The sequence below is a fragment of the Cherax quadricarinatus genome, chromosome 16 (assembly GCF_038502225.1).
Source record: "Cherax quadricarinatus isolate ZL_2023a chromosome 16, ASM3850222v1, whole genome shotgun sequence".
Taxonomy (NCBI): domain Eukaryota; kingdom Metazoa; phylum Arthropoda; class Malacostraca; order Decapoda; family Parastacidae; genus Cherax; species Cherax quadricarinatus.
The window spans coordinates 103,895-126,394 of NC_091307.1; positions in this window are offsets into that span (position 1 = coordinate 103,895).

Here is a 22,500-nt window from a genome sequence, read left to right on the forward strand (position 1 = left end):
GGAATCACCTTGAGGTGGGAGGAACCACGTTGAGGTGGGAGGCAAGGCATGCAGTGTGGAAGTATCTCTGTGTTTTATATTTTGTGTAAGTTTGACTTGTAAATGATCCAAGTCGATTTATTTGTATATTGTTCCAGTCTCGGTATTGTGCCTTTTTGTTTCCTATTCTGAGTGGGTGTTACCTAGAGGGTAGAACTGAAGTGTGTAGTTAACCTGTTATCTATGATAGTTACATGGCAGGAACACCTGCAGTGTTGTTACCCCATCCCATGTGAGAGTTACGTGGAAGGATACTTGAAGGACACCTGAAGGGCGCTTCCGGGGATCAGTGCCCCCGCGGCCCGCTCCCACCTATGTCTCTCCAGCACAAAAGATGAGTTTCATACATCATGTAGTGAAATCTGTCAGCCTGAACTGGTAGATGTGGATATCAAGGCAATAAAGATATCAAGGCGATGTGGATATCAAGCATTTCAGTACGGGTTCAGTAACTACGCCAGTCAGCTTTAAAACGTCGACATCAACAGGACTGGGGAAGCAGATGGTAGAAGCCAGCTGCTATACAGGCAGGTAATAAGAGCCAGGTGTTTTAGGTGTCTTATTCATCAAGTCAGTATTACATTCGATCAACATGACAGCTGAGGATGTGTTCCACAGACTTTACCATCTCTCAGGATGGCCTCTCACGTACATTATAGTAGAATCAGTGGGGATATCGTTAACACTGGTCTTAAACAAATTAAAACACACACACAAGCACACACACACGTGCGCACACACACACACACAGACACACACAGACACACACAGACACAAGCACACACACACACACGTACACACACACACACACACACACACACACACACACACACACACACACACACACACACACACACGCACACACTCGAACGAGTGTGTGTGTGTATTGGTCAATAACAACACTGTTGTTATTGATCAATATCACTCGTTCGTGGGCACAATAATATATATATATATATATGTATATAAATATATATATATATATATATATATATATATATATATATATATATATATATATATATATATATATATATATATATATATTATTATTATTATTATTAACACACTGGCCGATTCCCACCAAGGCAGGGTGGCCCGAAAAAGAAAAACTTTCACCATCATTCACTCCATCACTGTCTTGCCAGAAGGGTGCTTTACACTACAGTTTTTAAACTGCAACAGTAACACCCCTCCAGAGTGCAGGCACTGTACTTCCCATCTCCAGGACTCAAGTCCGGCCTGCCGGTTTCCTTGAATCCCTTCATAAATGTTACTTTGCTCACACTCCAACAGCACATCAAGTATTAAAAACCATTTGTCTCCATTCACTCCTATCAAACACACTCACGCATGCACGCTGGAAGTCAAAGCCCCTCGCACACAAAACCTCCTTTACCCCCTCCCTCCAACCTTTCCTAGGCCGACCCCTACCCCGCCTTCCTTCCACTACAGACTGATACACTCTTGAAGTCACTCTGTTTCGCTCCATTCTCTCTACATGTCTGAACCACCTCAACAACCCTTCCTCAGCCCTCCGGAAAACATATATCGCAGACAGGCGATCTTAACAATGCAAAACAAGCCACGTAAGGATGGAAATCTTCAGCATAAGATCTTTCACACGTCTCTGCATCATCAGGAGCTGTGCAGTTTTGCAAGACCAGCAACAAGTAGATTTTTTTTTATATTTTATTTAAAACATTATAAATTACAAGGTTTTATAAAATATTAAATAACACCACAATACAGGATCTGAACAAGATTTCAAAGAATCATATCACAAGTGCAGAAGAAAAATTTTGAAAACCCAATAAAAAATGGGAATGTGTAACAAACACCCGAAATACATACATACCATTCACTGACACACGTTATACAAAATGATAAAATATCTGACACATACACACAAAACTGTTGGGGGGAGCCCCCCCCATTAAAACCCATCTATAAATGCATCCATATCATTCGCACACTTAATGATCACAGCAGTGATCAAACATTAATTTATTTAACTTTTAGATAGACATGCAACTGTTTATGAGATTTTACTTAAAACAAACTCTGATAATTATCCTAAAACATGACTCCTTAACAAAAATAAGCATTATACAAATTACATGATCATATAAATCATCAACAACTACAAAATTTATACAGCATATGTATAATCTTGGAACCTTTTGATCACAGACGAATTACTCACAGCAGATTCCACAGAATGGTTAAATCTATTTATATTAGAAGAAATCCAATTATTTTTAAAATAATGAATTTGTAATGAATCTCCTCAAAAACTTTATGCAGTAAAGGAGAAAAGTCACAACATACTCATATTGAAATATTCATTATTACAAAATAACTGGACTCTTACTAAAGCATGGCTGAATTGATACATTTCAGTGAATTTTGTTGAAAGTAATCTCTGAACAGTCTCAAATGCTTAACTAATTATTATATCATTACAGCATTATATCTCTTTAACCCTAACTAAGCAGTCTTCTGAAACTGACCAACTGACCATACACCGCACCTTTATTTATCAAAAGCATCACTCACGCCCACGCATACCTCAAGAAGCCAGCCTCATTTTACCCCTTAAGATTACAACGCCCATAAGTCCCTGACGCAGAAGCTACGATATCCCTCCGAAAAGGTTAAATGCCACCTGTTCCCAGTGATGTCCTTATTCCTCCGTTGCGTCCCATAAAATATCGCTGCCAGTGCCCTGATTCTCTCCCTTACTGACACATGTCTGTAAACCCATGACGTATACACAAAATCTGTGACTAGATAACCCATTGCGTTCTGCACCGGCACCGCCACTCCTCCCCCCCACATCTAAGCTTAACGCTCTTAAAACACTAATTCCACCTCCACCCAACATATGTAAAACCCTACTAAACCACTCCCTCACTGGTTCCAACCTCGCACAAAAAAATACCACATGAAAGACAGTGTCAACGTCCCCACACACACAACACTCCCCACCCTCCTGCACACGCCTTTTTGCCAACACTTCTCCAGACGGCAATATATTGTGGAGAAATTTAAACATTACCTCCCTTACCACTGCCTTCAATCGTAACCCTTTTAAAGGGCCCCATATATCACTCCAGGCATATATCGGATATATACCTTCCACCTTAGCAACGACCTCCCTACCACCCAGCTGAGCCAGTCGTCCTATCTTGACCCTACGTGGGTCCCGTGCATAAATTAATAACCTCAACATTCCCTCACACATCTGGACATCTCTACCCCTCATCCAACGCTCCAAATCCCTTCGAACCTATGCCAAATCTGTGCCTGCAACCCTACCCTCCCTCAAATAACTGTGTTTAACATACATGCCCAACATCCTTTGATGCAACGCCATTAACCCCAGCCCTCCCCGGCATGCCGGAAGACACACATCTCTCGATAACCAGTCACATCCCGAACCCCAAATATATCGATATACACGCTTCAACAGACGCTTCTCATCGCACGTATTCAAGGGATATATACCTACCACATGCCACAGCTTACCATACAAAAGCACATTCACCACAATAGCACGCTGATGTAACGTCAGACCTCCTGTACGCAATCCCGCCAATCTACCCAGAACCCTATCCACAGCTTTTCTCGAATTCACCTCCCTCGCCTCCTTTAAGATTTCCCATATGAACAACCCCACACACTTTAATTTGACACACCAGGGGCCAGCCTTCTTCCTGTCCTAGAGCCCCACCCACGCCATCCTCCACCCTCATTAGCATCGACTTTTCCCTATTAACCGTCATCCCTGTTGCCCTTTCGAAACTCTCCACCGATTCACCCACCTTTCGTAAATCCTTTGACCTTCTAAATAGAACCGTGGTATCATCCACATAACCCACGATCCCTGGTTCCACAGCCACTTCATCTCTTTTCACTCCCTCCCTTACACTCCCTCGCACAGCCCTATAAAACGGATCCTGAATCAACGCAAAGAGAAGCTGCGACACAGGGCACCCTTTCCTCAAGTCCCTTTCCATCCTAACTAGTTTTCCTAGCCTACCATTTACCTGCACCCATACCATGGCCTGTTCATACAACACCTTTGCCCAACTGACGATTTCCCTCCCAAACCCTTGCCACTGCATTAACTTCCACAGCGCCTCTCGCTCCACACAGTCGTATGCCGCATGCCAATCCAATGCTAATACCCCACCTTTATTTGCCTCCCCACTTTTGTCTATAAACCTATGTATGATCCCTTGCCCCACACACATTGATCGCCCAGGCACACCATATTGACCCTCATCCGAAACTTTGTCAAGAACTTGTTTCATCCTATTCCCTAACATTTTAGCAAAGATCTTGTAATCACCACACATTAAAGATATCAATCGATAATCATGTACGTAATCACAAGACTTCTTTTTCGAAACCATGACCACCACACCCGTATGCTGCTGTTCTCCAATCTACCTTTGGTTTTCATAGCATTAAATAAAACAACTAAAAATTCACACAAACATTCCAAGTTTTCCTTATAAAAATCACAAGGAATACCATCAATCCCCGGCGATTTTCCCACACTCATACCCTCCACTGCCATTCTAATCTCCTCCTCGCTTATAGGTTCACTCAGATTCATCCAATCCTTATGCTCTAGATTACAACATACCCATTCACCCATTTCCCCTAGCACCTCATCAAGACATATGATGAAGGACAGTCGCCCCATAAAACCTCATCCATTCCTCTCGCGATTCGTGCCGCATCAAATTCACGATTTTGAATGCCCCTAATCAGTTGTTTTAAACCCTTAATCTCAACCACTGGATACTCACCACCCCCTCCCATATAGCATTCCTACAGTTGACCTTTATGGTAATGTAAAACACCATATTGATATCTCCACTCTTCCTTTCCCCGCTTCTGATAAAAATCCCTCACCTTCCCCTTACCGACCATGTCCCACCACTCAAGGATGTCTACCCCCCAACCATCTGCCCACCATCTCCCCCAAGCGCTCTTAAAAGATTCCCTCCCATCCCCTTAGCACAATAGCCCAACATTCAACTTCCAATAACCCCTGAAACGCTTTGGCAATCCCTCCCAATCCAAGTCTACCAGAACCCCTCTATGATCAGAGAAGCTCACATTCAATGCACAAACGCTGCTTACCCTCACCCCCTGAGAAACATATATTCGATCCAGCCTCGCCGCATAATCGCACCTAATGAACGTATGCATGACCCCACCCACCTCTTCCCCTCCCACGTCCACTACATTCACACCTCGCAACAGATCCCCTAAATACCCCGAGAAAAAACCCCTTCCTCTAGGTTCTACATCCTTATGGCGAACAATACAGTTCCAATCACCTCCTAGAATCATTACGACTGGCAGCGATCTTAAATGGTAAACAAGGACATCCCTAAAGAACCTATTTTTGACGCCCATGTCTCCTTCTGCAGGCCCGTACACCCCTATGAAACCCACTTGAACCCCACCCCATGTGCCATCCATTCGAACCACCCGACCCTCCTCCCCCACCTCACATCTTTGCAGAGAAAATGGGCTAGCTTCTTTAATTAACAATGCAACACCACCTTTCAATCGTGCAGAGCAACCCATGTACACATCGTATCCATCAATCATTAACTCTCCCAATGATTTATAATTGTGTTCTTGCAGGAACACGACGTCAGGTACATATCTCTTTAACTACTGACTTCAACCCGTTAATATTTAAAGTAATGCACTTGAAGGATTTAATTGAGGCTTGCCTTTAGACACCTTAATACTCTTAGATCCTAGACGAGCACCCCCTCTCCCCCCATACCCCCCGTGCCTTCCCCTTTCACATGCTCAACACTCTTTGTTCCACCCGTACCCCTACGGGGCACATCGTACCATGCTTTTTTCCCAGACCTTTGCCCAGGAGTCAAAACATCATCACTATCGGTTATCACAGCAGCTCTCTTGCGAGAGCTACGATCTGCAACCATATCCTCCTCTAGACTGGTATCCCTGTGGACGTTCACTACTACAACCTGCTCTGCTTCCACACCACAAGGGCCTCCTGCCCTTGCCTCTACACCCTCGTTTTCCAGCCCAGCATGGGTCATTGCAGACGCCGAAACGTCCAGCAATTCATGCAGAGCCTCCTGAATGGATGCCTCCATCACATCCTGATCAATTGCAGAATCCTCCTCACCCGTCGCCGACACCAAGCCTACGTCCTCTCCAACTCCAGGTAGGGTCACACATGTAGAAGACAACTCTGTCTCCTTCTCTACCTCCTCACTCCAAGTCTCCCATGCCAGAGACTCACACTGCGTTGCCGTAGCAATTGCTGCTTTGTTGTGTCATCAGTCCTTGCATCATCCGTTGATCTACCTCGTCGTGTAGGACATTGCGCCGCGATGTGGTCATATGTCCCACATAATCGACACGTACGCCTCTGACCCGTGTACGTAACAAAGACTTGAATACTGAAGTCTTCCATCACCAGGTATGATGGTATAGGGTGCTTTAGGGACATTTTAAAGGAAAAAGACCCTTCTGACATACCAAGAAGCGGTCCATCACGCCAACGTCCCATTGTCGCCAAATGTATCGTACCATAACGCCCAAAAACGTTCCTTAAATCACTCTCATCACCTTCTAAAGGAACATTACACACCTTGATCCAAGTGTAAAACCGTGATACATCATGGAAGCGGACAGTAACACCAGGGTTAACCGGCTTAACCACATCCTGGTACCTGGCCACCATATTTTCATAGGTGCTGCTCTGCCGGAATTTGATGAAAAGCCTTGAACTACCATTCAACGACACGCCATAGAGTTCCTCATTTGCGATGCCATACGTGTCTCTTAATATCGCCGTCAGCAAAAGATGGGTGTTCTGACTATTGAGTGATCCCTTCACAAGTTCAAGACAAACAGTGTTGACACATCTACGTCCACCTTCTGCCATTATGAAAGTACTGAGGAAAACTGCGCAGAAAACCAGCTGATTCTGGAGCGACTGCACAGCCTGTCCACACGGCAGAGGGGGAAAGAGGGAGAGGTGGGTGGGTGGGAGAGGGAGAAGGAGGGTGAAAGAGAGAGGGGGGATCAGGGGAAGGAGTGGGAGATTGGAGGGGAAGGGGGGCAGGGGGGAGTGTATGTGTGAGTGTGTGTGTGTGTGTGTGTGTGTGTGTGTGTGCATGTGTGTGTGTGTGTGTGTGTGTGTGTGTGTGTGGGTACTCACATAATTCACCTAATTGTGATTGCAGGGGTCGAGACTCAGCTCCTGGCCCCGCCTCTTCACCGACCGCTACTAGGTCCTCTCTCCCCCTGCTCCATGACCTTTATCATACCTCGTCTTAAAACTATGTATAGTTCCTGCCTCCAATACATCGCTTGCCAGACTATTCCACTTCCTAACTACTCTATGACTGAAGAAATACTTCCTAACATCCCTTTGACTCATCTGAGTCTTCAGCTTCCAATTGTAACCCCTTGTTTCTGTGTCCCATCTCTGGAACATCCTGTCTCTGTCCACCTTGTCTATTCCACGCAGTATTTTGTATGTCGTCATCATGTCTCCCTCTGACCCAGTGTTGTCAGACCGATTTCCCTTAACCTTTCTTCATGGGACATTCCTCTTAGTTCTGGAACTAGCCTTGCTGCAAACCTTTGCACTTTCTCTAATTACTTGACGTGTTTGACCAGATATGGGTTCCAATCTGTTGCTGCGTACTCCAGTATGAGCCTGACGTATACAGTGTATTAAGTCTTGAACGATTCCTTACTGAGGTACCAGAACGCTATTCTCAGGTTTGCCAAGCACCCATATGCCGCAGCAGTTATCTGGTTAATGTGTGCTTCTGGCGATGTACTCGGTATTATACTCACTCCTAGGTCTTTCTCCATGAGTGAGGTTTGCAGCTTCTGTACTAATCTCTTGTGAGGAACTGTGTCGAAGGCCTTCTTGCAGTCCAAGAAAATGCAATCAACCCAACCCTCCCTCTCATTTCTTACTTCAGTTACCTTGTCATAAAACTCTAGTAGGTTTGTGACACAGGATTTGCCTTCCATGAATCCGTGCTGGCTGTCGTTTATAATCTTGTTCAACTCCAGGTGCTCCATCACTCTCCTCCTGATAATCTTTTCCAAGACTTTGCATACTATACATGTCTTTGACACTGGTCTATAATTTAATGCTTCATTTCTGTCTCCCTTCCTAAAGATGGGGACTACATTTGCCTTCTTCCATACTTCAGGTAGTTGCCTAGTTTCAAGGGAAGTGTTGAAGATTTTGGCTAGTGGCACACGTAGTGTCCCTGCTCCCTCTCTAAGGACCCATGGAGAGATGTTGTCCGGTCCCACCACCTTTGAGGTATCAAGGTCACTTAGGAGCTTCTCCACCTCCTCCTCAGTTGTGTGTAATTCATCTAACACTTGTTGGTATATCCCTTGTTGCTGTACTCCACTGTTTTGTCTTCCCATTGTCCCTTCAGCCTCCACTGTAAATACTTCCTGAAATCTGATGTTGAGCTCCTCACATACCTCCTGGTCGTTTCTTTTGAGCTCCCCACCTTCCTTCCTCAGCCTGATTACCTGGTCCTTGACTGTTGTCTTCCTCCTGATGTGGCTGTAGAGTAGTTTCGGATCAGACTTGACTTTCGATGCTATGTCATTTTCATACTGCCGCTGCACCTCCCTCCTTATCTGTCTATACTCGTTTCTGGCTCGTCGACTAATCTCTTTATACTCCTGAGTCCTTTGCCTTCTGTACTTTTTCCATTCTCTAGAGCACTTAGTTTTTGCCTCCCTGCACCTTCGGGTAAACCAAGTGATTGTTCTGTCCTTCCCATTATTTCTGTTACCCTTGGGAACTAACCTTTCCTCTGTTATTACAAAGTCCCTCATTTCGTTTACTGATTTTCCTACCAACTCCTGTTCCCACTGAACCTCCTGCAGGAAGATCCTCATTCCTGTTTAGTCTCCCCTTTTACAGTTTAGCTTTTCCCTTTCTACTCCTGTTACCCTCTCCACTTTTAGCTCCGCGATGTATTCAAAGCTCATAACTACGTGGTCACTAGCTCCAAGTGGCCTTTTGCATATGATGTGTTCAATGTCTGAGCTACTCAGAGTGAACACAAGGTCCAGTCTTGCTGGTTCATCCTCCCCTCTCTATCTGGTAGTATCCTTAACATGTTGGTGCATGAGATATGCCAGCACCACATCCATCATCTTGGCTCTCCATGTTTTGTGACCCCCATGTGGCTCCAGGTTTTCCCAATCAATCTCCCTGTGATTGAAGTCGCCCATGAAGAGTAACTTCACTCTACTTGAGTGAGCCCTTCTTGCCACCTCAGCTAGAGTGTCCACCATTGCTCTGTTGCACTCATTATATTTCTCTCTTGGCCTCCTGCAGTTCTGTGGTGAGTTATACATCACTGCAATGACTACCTTGTGTTCCCCTGACTGAACCGTACCTCTATGTAATCCATTTCTCCAATCTCGTCCATACCTTCCATTTCTTGATAACCCCACCGGTTTTTTATTAGTAGTGCAATCCCTCCTCCTCCCCTGCTCCTTCTATCCTTCCTCAGGATCTGATATCCGGGTGGGAAGATTGTATCTGTTATTATCCCAGTGAATTTTGTTTCTGTAACCGCTACAATGTCTGGGGACATCTTGATTCTTTCATGCCACTCCTCACATTTATTCGTTATTCCATCCATGTTCGTATACCAAACCTTCAACTTCTTTTCAATAACTATGGTCTGGGGAGATAGGTGGGTTAGGGGGAGCATGTGCCCTGGCAGGGGCCTTTATGGGGTTGGTGTAGGGGTGGGATCTGTGGTGTGGGGTGTGGGGGAAGAGGTCCTATCTGGGGTTTCAGTGGGGGGGTGGTAGTGAGGGGGATGGGGGAAGAGGGCCTGTGGGGGGTTACAGTGGGGGAGGGGGTTGTGGTGAGGGGGATGGGGATAGAGGGTACAGTGTGTGGGTTGCTGTGGGTTACTGTGAGGGTGGGGTTTGTGGTGAAGGGGATGGGGGGAGAGGGTACATTGAGTGGATTACTCTGGGTTTCTGTGGGGGTGGGGTTTGAGCTGAGGGGGATGTGTGGGTTACTGAGGGTTACTGTGGGGGTGGGGTTTATGCAGAGGGGGATGTATGGGTTACTGTGGGTTTCTGTGGGGGTGGGGGTTGTGCTGAAGGGGATGTGTGGGTTACTGTGGGTTTCTGTGAGGGTGGGGTTTGTGCTGAGGGGAATGGGGGCAGAGGGTGCAGTGAGTGGGTTTTGGGTTAGGTCGTTTGATTGCTTTGGGACTGCCATGTTTGTGTTCCTTCTGTGGGTGGTACTGGAGGGGATTGTGTTTGTTCTTCAACGTGGGCCTGATTTCTCCTGCTCTCCACCTTCCTTGCCTCCCATTCCTCCTTGCAACATTGCACCCTCTCTTTCAGTGTCATCCTTTCTTCTTATGTTCTGTCTCGGTTGAGGTACACACTCCGAAACACCTGATTGTCCCTATTCGCTGCCTGACCACGGTCGAGTGCGGTTGTGCTCTGCACCCCTCTGCTGTTTTCAGGTGAGCTACCTTGTATCAACATGGCGCTGAGTGTGAGGAGACGCGTAAATACCATTGGTATTGAGCTGTTTCGTGGGGCGATTTCACCCTCTTCAGCGCAGGTATTACTCCCAACAATCATTAGGGAGACCTATGGAATCCAAGACGATGAGGTGTATGGTGTAACCCTGAATGGGGCTTACAGAATCTTCATCAAACTGAATTCCACGTCCGTATACGAGTCTTTGGTGACGAGATTCCAAGACGTAAGTCTTGACGCTACTCCAGCTGTGAAGGTGCGTTTGATCGACGTATCTCGCCACTTTACGTGGGTTAAGATTCGTAATGTCCCATTTGAGGCACATGAGGCTGACATCAGGAATGTTTTTGAGGCATATGGGACCGTACATCTGCCACAACAAGGCAAGTGGACGGCAGGTGCTTACATGGGCCGTCTGGAGGGAACCTTTTCCAAGATGACTCTGAAACATCCCATACCGTCTTATGTCGTGTTGGAGGACTTCAGGACGCAAGTTATGGTATCGTATGCCGGACAGAGACGTACGTGCAGAATATGTGGGGCGTACGACCATATGGCAGAAGCGTGTGTGAAGCTGACGAGGGCGCCTGCACAAACTGGTGAAGTACCAGTTACCAGCGTGATAGCTGTTGTTGAGAGCCCCAGGCGAAAGCAAGGGCTTAGGTGCTTGTGGAGTGAAGAGGTGGAGGATTCCAAAGAGGAGACTGGCGTGTGTGAGGTAAGCTGTGACGTAAAAGGATCTGTTACTAAGCAAGGGAAAAGTACAGAAGTGCAAGTGCAGGAGGAGGTGCAGGCTCTAGAGGAAGAGCTTCAGGAAGTGTTAAGGACATTGATGCCACCTGCAGAGGATGTTGTTCCTGAGCTGGTGAGAGGCACGGCGTTGCCTGTAGAGGAATGTAATGACAAAAACCATAGCAGGGTTAATGGGCCAACTAGTAAGCGTGAGTTGTCGCCGTGTGCTGTGGAAAGAGGCGTGGTGTAGGTTGACGTACATCGTGAGGGAACCTCATTAGATAACATGGATGTGGAGGGCATCACGAGGAAGAGAGCGGCGGCGTCAGACTCAGATAATGTCCTGACGCCGGCGCAGAGGTCTGGGAGGAAGGAAGAGCACTGTCGAGGTAGTCACGATAAGAGGCGTCGCAAAAAGGGGGGGGTTGATGGTGTGAAGCCTTGTGCTGGCTCTGGGGCAGGAGGCCCTGGGATGAATGAAGCGAGGAGGAAGGGTTGGAAACTATAAAGAGGCCTTAGGTGTATGACTGTGAACGTAAATGGACTGTGTAATAGTGTGAAGAGGGAATGGTTTCGAATGTTTCTGTATAAATATAGGGTGGATGTAGTGTTCCTGCAAGAACACAATTTCAAGGAGGGAAGAGTGCTCGAGGTGGAAGGGTTTCGGGTCATAACTCTGCCATCTGTACGTCTGAAAGGTGGTGTGGGTATATTGATCAGGGAGGCGAGCCCGTTTGTGTTGCTAAGAAGTGAGGGGGGAGGGGGGGAAGAGTATTGCGCGTGGATGGGTGGTGGATGGGGCAGAGGGTATCTTTTGTAAGTGTGTATGCACCAGCAGAAAATGATGTGAGGGTAAAAAGGGATTTTGTATGTGAAGAACTAGTTTTCTTCTTACGTGGTTTACCTGCGGTGGCCATCGTAGGTGGGGACTGAAACTGCGTTATTAGGAGGGCTGACATGGAACCAAAAGGGGCGGGGCACGTGTCGGCGACCTTGCGAGATCTTTTGAGGGATATTCAGTTGCGGGATGCGGTTGGAGGAGGGGCGTGGGAGGTAGAGCACACTTTTGTAAGACGGGGTTACGCGGCTAGGTTGGATAGGCTGTATATATCTCAAGGGGTTTGGTTGACATTTTTCCATACAATAGAAGTAGCTTATTGGGATCATCGGGCGGTAGTAGCAGAGGTGGGGTGGGAGGCACTAGCAGGTATATCTAGGGGTTATTGGAAGTTAAATACAAGTGTGTTAGGTGATGAGGAGGGGATAGAGGGATTTGCAACGCTGTGGGAGGGGTTACGTGCAGAGGTAAATGGGGTAGAGGATGTGGTGATGTGGTGGGATGGTGTGGCTAAAGAACAGATTAAGCAATATTACGTAAAGGAAGGGAAACGTATCAATTCTTTAAAATATGGGCTTGCTAACTATTTGGAGGATAGGTTACGGGGCTGTTATGCGAGGGGGGCGGTGGCGGGCACTTATCCAATGGATGATATTATGGCAATTAAAGGGAGGCTGCGTGAGGTGCAGGATGAGAGGTTCCAAGCGGTGCGGGTACAGGTGGGGGTGGAAGAGGTGTTATGGGGCGATAGACCTTCATCGTGCATATTGCGTAGGCAGAAACAAAGACAGCAGGCAATGACTATACCATGGTTGGAGGTTCATGAGTCGATAGGAGGGTACAGGGAGGGGCAGGTCATACAAGCTATGAAAGGAATGGGGGCGTTTGCTGACAAGTGGTATGAGAAGTACTGGCAACGAGAAGGGGTAGAGGATGGGGTTTTAGAACAGGTGTGTGGGAGGGAGTGTGGTATGTCAGTTGCGTAACAGTGATAGGGAAGCACTGGGTGGGGAAATAACTGAGGGGGAAATATGGAGGGCTTTAAGTGGAATGCGAAAGGGCAAAGCACCGGGAATTGATGGACTCCCGGCAGAGTTTTATCAGCAGCATTGGGAATTAATGAGGCATTTTTTGGTTAGGTTATTAAATTGCATGAAGGAGAGAGGTGAGCTGGGTGAGAAGCAGGCAACGGCTGTCGTTGTATTGGTACCAAAGGGTAAGGGGCAGCATACGCTTCGGGATTACCGGGCGATCTCGTTGTTATGCGCAGATTACAAATTGTTTGCTAAGATTTTGGGAAATCGGGTCAAGTGTGTGGTGGGGCGGGTAGTATCAAAAACTCAGTTTGGTTTGCCAGGGAGGTCTATGGTGGAGGGGCATGGGTTACTTAGGGATTTCGTGGAGGCAAAAGGGGGGAGGGGGGGATGGGGGGAGGTTTGGTGGCGCTCGATTGGCAAGGGGCATACGATAGAGTGGATTGAAAAGCATTGAAAGCCATCCTCAGGGGTCAGGGGTTTGGGGAGGAAATAGTGGGTTGGGTTGAGGCGTTGTATGGAGGTGCAATGGCGAGGGTACAGATTAATGGTCGATTGGGTGGGAAGATTGTAATGGGTAGGGGACTTAGGCAGGGGTGTCCTATGTCACAATTATTGTTTGCATGCATACAGGACCCCTTTTATAGATTGGTGGAGCAGCGTATGTGTCACGTAGGGTGTGAGGTTGCGAGGGTTTGGCCAGTTTTAATTGGGTATGTGGATGATACAACTGTTCTGATCAGGGAGAGGATGTCAATGGACACATTAGATGGGGTAGTACGAATGTTCGCAGGGGCAACTGGTATGAGGGTAAATTCAGATAAATCCATGGTTATGGGGCTAGGAGCTTGGGCAGGAAGGGTTGATTGGGGTAGTGCAGTTGTGAGGAAGCAGGTGAATTCGTTCAAAATTTGCGGTCTTATTTATGCAGACGATCTAACTGTGGCACGCATGGAAAACTCGAGTAGGATGGTAGAAAGGATTCAGGGATGCTTGGGAGCATTGCGACCTTATCATTTGACCCTTGTGCAGCGTGCCATTGTTATTAATATCTTACTGTATAGCAAAGTATGGCACGTGGCAGCCGTGTTCCCATTAACTGGGCCAGCAATAACCAACATACTTAGGAAGGTTTTTAAATTCTTGTGGGGTTCGAGCTGTGATTGGATTAAAAGGGACGTGGTAATGTTACCTGTAAGTAAGGGGGGGCTGGGATTGCTGGACTTAAAGCGGAGGGTCAAATGTGTCTTCATTAAAAGGGAGGTGATGAGGGAAAGTGTGGGTGGGGGGGGTTTGGCCAGGATCCATAACAGATTGCAACGGATGTATGCAGGAGTTCAGTTGCATGAGTGTGAAACTGTTTTGAGGGCTATGGCGTGGGATCGAGAGCCGGCAAAGGTCAAAATAGGTAGGTTGTGTAGATTGTTAGCCGGGAGGGTTGTAGCGCCTGTAGAGGGAATTTTCCCCATGTATGCATGGGGAAGTATATGGAATAGGTTGAGTAGGATGAGGCTGCAACCTCGTGTTCGGGATGTAATGTATCGTTTTCTGCACGGCATTTTACCATCGAGTGTGGTTCTATGGGATAGACGGGTCGTTGACGGGGGGGTGTGCGGGATATGTGGTGGGGAGGAGTCGGCTTTTCATGTAGTATATTTTTGTGACGGACTGAGGAGTGTCAAGGGGTGGTTAAATAGGGTGATATATAGGATAGGAGGTCAAGGAATTTCTGTATTGAGAGCATTAAGTCTCGACGTGGGGGGTTGGGAGGAAAGTGTAATCAGAGCTGTGGGGTGCATTATGACAGATTATATATATATAGTGTGGGGATTGCGGGGGAAACAGGTCAGTGAGGTGAAGAGGAGGGTGTTAGCAGTAACGTTCCATAAAACGGTATGTAGAAATAAAGAAATTTATGGGAGGAGGTGGGTGAGGGATTTTTCAGAAGGATATAGGCAACTTACGATACAGGTTTTATTAGACTTGTAATATACGAGGGAGGGGAGGGTACGATTGGAAAGTGTTGCTGGGGCAGGGAAGTCATGGGTGAAAACAGGGTCGCCTCCCTGGTAATGGATGACAACAAATGTTTGCGTGTGTGTTGGATGAGTGATGCGTGAGTGAATAATGTATGGACCAAGGGTGCTAGCACCTGTGGAGCTGGCCAGTTTTTTTTGTCATGGACTATACACTATTCTATGTACATAGTAGTCTTAAGTCGTATTATTATGTTATCTATGTACACAGTATTGTTATACAAAGATAGTACTGTGGTGTATGTGATGTGTAGGTTTATATGTATTCAACACATGCTTGTTGTATGTTCCCTCTTCGTTACTTTTTCAATTGTCATTTCAATGTACTTTGTATAGCATTATACAACGGTATTGTTCTTTGCCATATGAAGTTTTTTTTAGTTCATGTTATGTTCTAGGTTTTTGCATGTTAAGATGTACTTATAGACTGTCAGCACCCTGATATTGGTTTTTCATGGCAATGTTCTTGACGTAAGTTTTGGCTGTATGGTATACAGTTATATCTAGCCAGTTTATAGACGCATTCCTTTTGTGTCTGAGATTTTTGTATACGGGTTTATTGTAACTGTAATGAGTCGGTTTTGAGATCTAAGCTGTTTACTTTGTATGTTTATTTGTATTTTGGTATATGTAAATCTGTAATGTTAGGAATAAGTATGTAGATGTTCTAGCAGGATTATGATGTTAGGTTTTGGTTTATTGATTAATGAGAAGGCTGGAAGTAATTGTCCCCTACTGTCCCCTCATCGATGACTGATGAAGTAGCTCTTGGTGTCATGGCTGTACTGTCCTTTGGTTCTTTAGGCTGCTTCAGACTCTTTAGTTCTCCTACTAAGCTCTGTATCTTAACTGACTCAAGAAATCGTAATGACACGATTGCAAACAAACCATACCCCCGGCCGGGGGTATGGTTTGTAATTCCCATTTCCTGCTCTCCTCAGCTATTTTCTCTTCCATTTTCTTGCTAATCTGTGTGTATTTGTGTGTGTTTGTGTGTGTGTGTGTGTGTGTGTGTGTGTGTGTGTGTGTGTGTGTGTGTGTGTGTGTGTGTGTGTGTGTGTGTGTGTGTGTGTGTGTGTGTGGAACTATGTGTGGGTTTATTAAGTGTCTCTGAAAAGTAGGTGGAATTGTGCATTGGAGTGTTATGTGGAGTCTCAGTGGTCCCCTACCTTACCACACCCTCCTATGACCTGACCCACACCCTCCTGTGACTTTTACTACCACCTAAGCTTATAGGAACCTATCTCGCCTTGTTCCATAAATTACCATTTGCTATTCCTTATTGAGTACTTGATTACCTATTCTTTATCGTACTAGGAGAGTTGGACCATTCACAATCAGCTTGGCGGTTAATTGGAACCCAAAACCCACACCCAAACAGCCACCATAGGTGAATATAGTACTTGCAATGCAGCTGTAGCAGCCTGTAGATTGTCCAGCTCGATGTGACGTCCTGGCGTAGATCCACCTCCGTTTCTTCTCGTTATATAATGTTCCCTATTCACTGTATTTCTTTCATTTGTTTCACTTTAACTTTCTTGGGTGACACGTGGCAACGTCGCCTGGAGCACACTACTGCCCATTCTGAATGCGCCACCAAGTATCACTTTCTAGATCACTTATATAATTGTGGCTCTCCCTACACTTATGTGGCTCAGGCAGACTGTAAATCGCTTCAAGGATTGTTCACTACCCTGACACACTTAGCAACTCTTGCAGTACACTTGGGTAGCCCTCAGAAACACATATTCGCGGTGCATGGAAGGCGTGACTCGCGCACGCGGTGTCCCTACTGTGTGTGTGTGTGTGTGTATATATGTGTGTATGTGTGTCTGTGTGTGTGTGTACTCGCCTATTTGTGGTTGCAGGGGTCGAGTCTTAGCTCCTGGCCCCGCCTCTTCACCGGTTGCTACTGGACCCTCTCTCTCCCCGCTCCATGAGCTTTATCAAACCTCGTCTTAAAACTATGTATGGTTCCTGCCTCCACTACATCACTTTCTAGGCTATTCCACTGCCTGACAACTCTGACTGAAGAAATACTTCCTAATATCTGTGTGTGTGTGAGTGTGTGTGTGTGTGTGTCTGTATGTCTGTACTCGCCTATTTGTGGTTGCAGGGGTCGAGACATAGCTCCTCTGTGTGTGTGTGTGTGTGTGTGTGTGTGTGTGTGTGTGTGTGTATATATAAAACAGGTTTATCAGAGAGCAGCAGTAAGGTAGTTGAGGTTGTACAGTATCTGGAGTGTGGTGTAGCAACAATAATTGGGTCGTGTCTCTGGGCTGGTCTTCCTGGCTCTGGTGGTCACTATTGGGGTGAACATCACAGGTGGAAGCAGCAGAAGGGGAGTGCTGGCTTCTGCTGTTGTTGTGAGGGAAAGCAGAAAGGGAAAGGGGAAAACAAATGAAGAACTGGAGGAGACAGGAGAAGAAATTTAGAAGGATGAGAATACAGAGCAAGACAAGAGTACTAAGAACAAATAAATTATAAACGATAAAGATTGATAAAAATAACGAAGGGAAAGGGTTCTGGGTAAAGAAAAGGAAAATTGGAAAAGGATAGTGAATGTGAAAGAATATATTCTGAGACTGTGATAGATATTTTAACATAAGGATGTACACTCCAAATCCTTCACTCTAACTCATCTGGGTGACTACACGCACAATACAGATACCAGGTGTGCACACCATAACATAGACGCTCACACACACACACACACATACACATACACATACACATACACACACACACACACACACACACACACACACACACACACACACACACACACACTACATTCTCTTGGATTGTAAGAAGGCTTTTGACACAGTTCAGCACAAGAGATTAGTGAAAAAGCTAGAGGAGCAGGCAAGAATAACAGGAAAGGCACTGCAGTGGATCAGAGAAAACCTGACAGGAAGGAAACAAAGTGTGATGGCACGTGACGAGGTGTTAGAGTGGGTACACGTGATGAGCGGGGCTCCACAATGGTCAGTCCTAGGACGGTGCTGTTTCTGGAATATGTGAATGACATGACGGAAAGGATAGATTCAGAGGTGTCCCTGTTTGCAGGCGATGTGAAGATAATGAGGAGAATTCAAGCAGACGACGATCAGGTAGGACTACAAAGGGATCTGGACAGGTTGCTAGTTTGGTCCAACAACTGGCTTCTGGAGTTTAACCCAGCCAAGTGCAAAATCATGAAGATTAGGGAAGGTCAGTGAAGACCGCAGACAGAGTACACTCTAGGGGGGCCAAAGGGTGCAAACCTCACTCAAGGATAAGGATCTTGAGGTGTGGATCATACGGAACATATCTCCTGAGGCACATATCAGCCAAATAACTGCTGCAGCACATGGCTCCTGGCAAACCTAAGAATTGCATTTCGACACCTGAGTATGGAGTCATTTAAGAGACTGTAAACTGTATGTCAGGCCTATATTCACGTATATTCCACCAGTATGGAACCCACATCTGGTCAAGTACATTAAGAAATTAGAGAAAGTGCAAAGCTTTGTAACAAGACTAGTCCCAGAGCTAAGGGGTATGTCTTACGAGGAGAGGTTAAAGGACCTGACGACACTCAAAGACAGGAGAGATAAAGGGAACATGATAACATAAAATACTGAGAGGAATTGACAAGATGGAAATTGAAAACTCACGTGAGTCACAAGGATATTAGGAAGCATTTTTTCAGTAATAGAGTTGTCAACATGTGGAACAATCTTGAGAGTGATGTAGTGGAGGCAGGATCCATACATAGCTTTAAAAAGAGGTACCATAAGCTCTTAGAGAAGGGAGAGAGTGGATTTAGTAATGACCAGTGAAGAGGCAGGACCAGGAGCTACAACTCGATCGCTGCAACCACAAATAGGTGAGTACCAGTAGGTAAGTACACACACCCACATACACACAAGAGTGGGAGAGCAAACTAGGTGAGTTTTCTGCAAAAAATGGAGAAGAGGATGGAGGCAGAGTTTTCTGTGAGAATGGAGAAGAGGATGAAGGAGGAGAAGAAGAAATGGGAGTCACAAGCCTAAGCTGCAGAAGCCAGGATAAGGGCCCTAGAATATGAAGTAAAGGGGCTGAAGCAATTTACAGGGCTATTGCCCAGAGGTGACATAGCATCTGAAGCAGGTACATCCCTACTGAACAAGGATCCCAACAGAAAGGAAGGAGACATGACTTACAATAAGGCTCTGTGAGTGCACCAAGCAGGGCAAAGGAATGACGGAGGAGAGCAGTTGGGAACATGGATAGCAGTATGATAGGAGGGAGAAGATGGAGAGGGGAATAGGTCCCATGCAGAGGCACGATCATGCCACCAAGAGCTACAGGAAAAAATAAGGGAAACAATGGCCATGTACAAACATGACCCAGAGAAACAGAGGAAAAGGCAATGAGAGGAGGAGAGTGAGAGGTCAGTGTCTGTTCATGGGCTTCAGGAGAGCATGGGGAGAACACACAAAGAAAGAGGGCAGGAAGAAAAACAGAAGATTGAGAACATCATCAAAGAAACAGGCAAGGAGATCATGATTGAGATAGTAAATTTTCAGAGAATAGGGGAGTACCTGAAGGGTAGAAATCATCTGGTCAAGCTGATTTTCAAGGCAGAAACAGTATGAAACAGGATCCTGCAAGAGAAAACATGGCTGAAGGAATCATTAACATACAAGAGGGTGTTCCTAGACTGAGACAGAACAAAAACAGAATGACAGCAGCTGAGGGAGAGGACACAGACGTGAAAGAGGCTAGGAAGAGAGACAAAGACAGAATCAGCAAAGGACAACCAGAGCAGGGAAGAGCAGCAAGTGCAAGCACACGCAGAACCACCCCAGAATTCCACAACCAAACAGGCTATCCCAACACAACAATCCACACTTACAGCCCCCACTCCACACTAGGCTGTAGAATCCCGCAGAACACCGCCATGTCCCCCACCCTCACAGACCACAGACCCCCCCAGAACAAAGTGTCGGATAGGAAACTGAAGGTAAGGTACAACGACACTGATGGAATAAAAAATAAGTGGGAGGAGTGGCACGAAAGAGTCAAAGAGGCATCACAGGACATCATAGTTCTCAGAGACACCAAGTTCACAGGAATGATAACAGATGCCATCTTTCCAATGGGATGTCAGATCCTGAGGAAAGACAGAGTGAACAGACTGGGAGGAGGAGAGGTAATGCTTAACACACATCAATGGGATTTTGATGAGCTGGAGAGAGGAGACAGAGGAGAAGCAAGAGACTACATAATAGGAACACTTCAGTCTAGAGGTCCCAAAGCGGTAATTGTAGTGATGCATAACCCACCACAGAACAGCAGGAGGCCAAGGCAAGAGTATGATGAGAGAAATAGTGTGATGGTTGACACATTGGCCCGAAATGGCCAGAAGGGCTCATGTGAGAAGGGCAAAGCTGCTGATAATGGGGGACTTCACCCACAAAGAAATTGACTGGGAAAACCTGGAGCCACTTTGGGGCCCAGAAATGTGGAGGGTTAAGATGATGGAGGTGGTACTGTAAAATCACATGTACCAACACATAAGGGACACTATCAGTGAGAAAGAAGACAATGACCTAGCAAGACTGGACCTAGTATTCACCCTGAGTAGTGCAGACATTGAGGACATCACACATGAGACACCCCTCTGGGCCAGTGATTATGCGGTTCTGAGCTTCGAATGCATAATAGAGTTACAAGTGGAGAGGGAACAAGGAAGGACAGGACGACTGAAGCCAAACTACAAGAGAGGGGACTACATGAAAAATTTCCTACATGGGGTTTAGTGCGACAGAAAACTGGCAGGGAAGTCAGTAAACGAGATGATGGGATATGTGACAACAATATGCAAGGAAGCTGATGAGAGGTTTGTACCCAAGAGTAGCAGAAATAACGAGAAACCCAGGATGAGCCCTTGGTTCACCCAAAGGCATAGAGATGCCAAAACCAAGTGTGCTAGAAAGCTGAAGAAGTATAAAAAGCAAAGGACCCAAGAGAATAAGAAAAGAAGTCACAGAGCCAGAAATGAATGTGCACAGGTAAGAAGGGAGGCCCAGTGACGATACGAAACTGACGTATCAGCGACAGCCAAATCTGACCTGAAGTTGTTATACAGCCACATCAGGAGGAAAACAAAAGTAAAGGACCAGCTAATCAGGCTGAGGAAGGAAGGAGGAGAGATCACAAGAAACGACCATGAAATATTTTAGGAGCTCAACATGAGATACAAAGAAGTGTTCACAGAGGAGACAGAAGGGACTCCAGAAAGACGTGGAGATTGCGTACACCATCAAGTGTTACACAATACATACAACAGAGGAAGAAGTGAAGAGGCTGCTAAGCGAGCTAGATACTTCAAAGGCGATGGGACCAGATAACATCTCTCCATGGGTTCTGAGAGAGGGAGCAGAGGCACTGTGTTTAGCCCTATCAACAATCTTCAACACATTTATCGAAACAGGGCGACTACCTGAGGTGTGGAAGACAGCAAATGTAGTCGCAGTTTTTAAAAAAGGAGACAGACACGAAGCATTAAACTACAGACCAGTTTCACTGACATGTATAGTATGCATTGTCATGGAGAAGATTATCAGAAGAGTGGTGGAGCATCTAGAAAGGAATGAGCTTATCAACGACTGCCAGCACAGTTTCAGGGATGGGAAATCCTGTGTCACAAACCTTCTGGAGTTCTGTGGCAGGGTGAGAGCAGTAAGACAAGAGAGAGGAAGGGGTTAGATTGCATTTTCTTGGACTGTGAGAAGGCGTTTGACACAGTTCCACTCAAGAGATTAGTTCAAAAGCTGGAGGACAAGGCAGAGATGGCAAGGAATGCACTGCACTGGATCAGGGAATACCTGTCAGGAAGACAACAGTGAGTCATGGTACGTGGCGAGGTGTTAGAGTGGGCGCCTGTGACGAGCGGGGTTCCACAAGGGTCAGTCCTAGGACTGGTGCTATTTCTGGTATTTGTGAACGACTTGATGGAAGGAATAGACTCAGACGTGCCCCTATTTGCAGATGAAGTGAAGTTAATGACAAGAATCCAATCGGATGAGGACCAGAAAGAACTACAAAGAGATCTGGACAGGCTTCAGATCAGGTCCAGCAACTGGCTCCTGGAGTTCAATCCCACCAAGTGCAAAGTCATGAAGATTGAGAAAGGGCAAAGAAGACCGCAGACGGAGTACAGTCTAGGGGGCCAGAGACTACAAACCTCACTCAAGGAAAAGGA